Raw genomic sequence first — 2,529 nt, 5'->3', positions numbered from 1 at the left:
CCTGTTCTGTCCGGTTTCAGTTCGTGTGGTTAGAGGCCGAATTAGGCTTATCATAAAACATGAAAGTTGTAGATAATGGTATTTTATAGGTTTCTACAAAATTTCACCTCAATCGGAACAACGTATCCTGTGAAAAGACCAAAATACCCTCACTATTTTAGGATGTTTCCAGTGTTCCGTTTTAGTCAGTTCATCCAGTTTATCATGTTTATTCACTAGGATCCGTGCTGATTTAGCCTTTTTCCAAAAAATGAAAGTTTTAGTACTCTGTCTTAGCTTTTGAACACCTACAAGAACACCTTAAACGGACCTTGGTAGCCTGAGATATGACCATTCTAGTGCAGTATGGTTAATTAGCCGTATAGTTGGAAGTTGGCTCTGTAAATTGGGAATTTGACCAGGTTACACTGGAAATTTGACTAAGTGATCTTCATAAAAGTTGTAGGACTTCGTCTTAGATTCGAAATGGTATAAGTTGCACACCAATCCGATAAGCGTAGCCTCATATGTGTTCTTTCCGCAAAAACCCGTCAAATCTGTCTCTTGTTAAACTTGATTTCCGCATTTGTTATTAGTTGATTTATGTCCTTGTATTGTCTTGAGCCTATTGGACGGCTATTGAAGTTAGATTTTTGTGTGTGTACCTTTGGGTTTGAATGAGAAAAATAATGAAGCCAATATGGCTGGAAATTAGGTAAACACAAAGGGCGTGCTGCCAAAATTTACGCTTGAGGGAATGGATTTCGGTTTCTAGGGTTTAATTGGGGGTTTTTCTAATGGTGGCTTTTAAGCTTCTAATTAGCTTTGATTGAGGGCTATTGTGGCCTAATTGGATATATTTTATTGCTTATTAACCGTATGTGTGATTGGTAATATATTGTAGGTTGGAAATGAAGTATTTATGGGGAAATGCTGTCCGAACTTTGAGAATGTATGATTGCTTTGAGTTTGTGATTTAGGACTTGGACTCGGGCAAGGTAATGATATATGATGGATGGTTTCTGAGCCGTGGAGGTGAGTAACCCTAAACTGTTTCCAAAGTACTTTTGAAATGTTTCTTGCATTATTTACTCGATTGCATATCATGTGTGCGCGCATGTGAGTTCATGACATGATTTGGCTTAAATGAGTTCTTGGGGAGTCTTGTGCTGAACACCAACGTCTCCACTCCTGTTTATTGTCCATGACATGATCTGGAGCTCAAAAAGGGGCTCCCTCTTATTGTTTAACGTGAAGTAATCTATTTGAGCGTTGGGTGTTTAAGTACTATGATTTCACCGGCTCACGAGAGCATAAATACGTACATTTGATCTTGGAATCATGACCTTATCGAAATGCATTATTGTGAAATATATTTGATTACTGATTTTACTGGTTACTCACTGAGCTTCTAGCTCACCCCAAAACTATTTTATTCCCCTCCACAGGGCTCGTGGCGAAGGAAGGACTTGTAATACTTATTCACGTGACTGGATGGCTTATATTTTGTACAGTTTAGATTTGGAATTCCTCCTGTATAATAGCTGGTATCAAGGATCAGAGTGGCGAAGCGGAAGCATGGACTCTTCGCTTATGATATGTAATTCTTGGAGAATTTGATGTAAAATTTGAGATTTATATTGCATTTTATTTGAGGATTGTAGTGACTGACTGAGTCCCGGCGAGAGTTGGGCAGGCGGTCCGCCGAACCCTTTGGTTCGCCTTAGGGGGAGGTGGGGTCGTCACAAAGTACGTACACTTGAATAATAAGTATCCCACATCTCACTAATATCTTCAATATATCCCAAGTCCAGATTATTCACATTTCCCGTGCCTTAGTTTTCGCCATCCAAACTTATCCTAATATTACTCGAAATATCGACTTATCATAAAAATATCACTCTTTGGTATTCGGGTACAGGAATCCAAAAATATGATAATTCACCACTCGAGTTAGCTAGGCGCAAAGAGGAAATCAACCACTTTTGAGATTCCTACCCAACATACACATCTAAGGTCCCCAACAATAGACATTTGTTCCACACTTAACAAGCCAATCCCCACAGTCCGAGAATCCTCTCCCGACACGAGCTCGATAAGAGCTCTGATAACATCTATGACGACCCCACCTCACCCTGGGGCGTACCCCAAGGTTTAGCGGATTGCTTGCCCAACTCTCATCAGGACTCACTCACTCACTTCAACTCAAATAGGGTACAACCTCAGGAATAAAGAAAATAACAGTTTCCAAGTTTGGAAAGTACAATGACATTCATTTCTATCTCAAATATCCATACAACCCCAAATACATCAAAAGATTGGAGTTCTACATACATTCAACCCTAATCGAGCGACTAGTGTGAGTACAATTACAAAATTCAAAAAAACTAGTCTACGCTAGACTGTACAAGTCTTACGCCTCGCTCGTACCCCCTGTAAGGAAAACAAATGGCGTGGAATGAGCTAAAAGCCCAGTGAGGTTCCAAATAGCAAGTTGACCATTATTTCAAATTGAAAGTATCAGAATAGTAAAATAGCGAGCATAACAAG

This window comes from Coffea eugenioides, chromosome 10, assembly GCF_003713205.1.
Source record: "Coffea eugenioides isolate CCC68of chromosome 10, Ceug_1.0, whole genome shotgun sequence".
Taxonomy (NCBI): domain Eukaryota; kingdom Viridiplantae; phylum Streptophyta; class Magnoliopsida; order Gentianales; family Rubiaceae; genus Coffea; species Coffea eugenioides.
The sequence above is the reverse complement of the archived record's forward strand: the minus strand, read 5'-3'. Positions refer to the sequence as shown.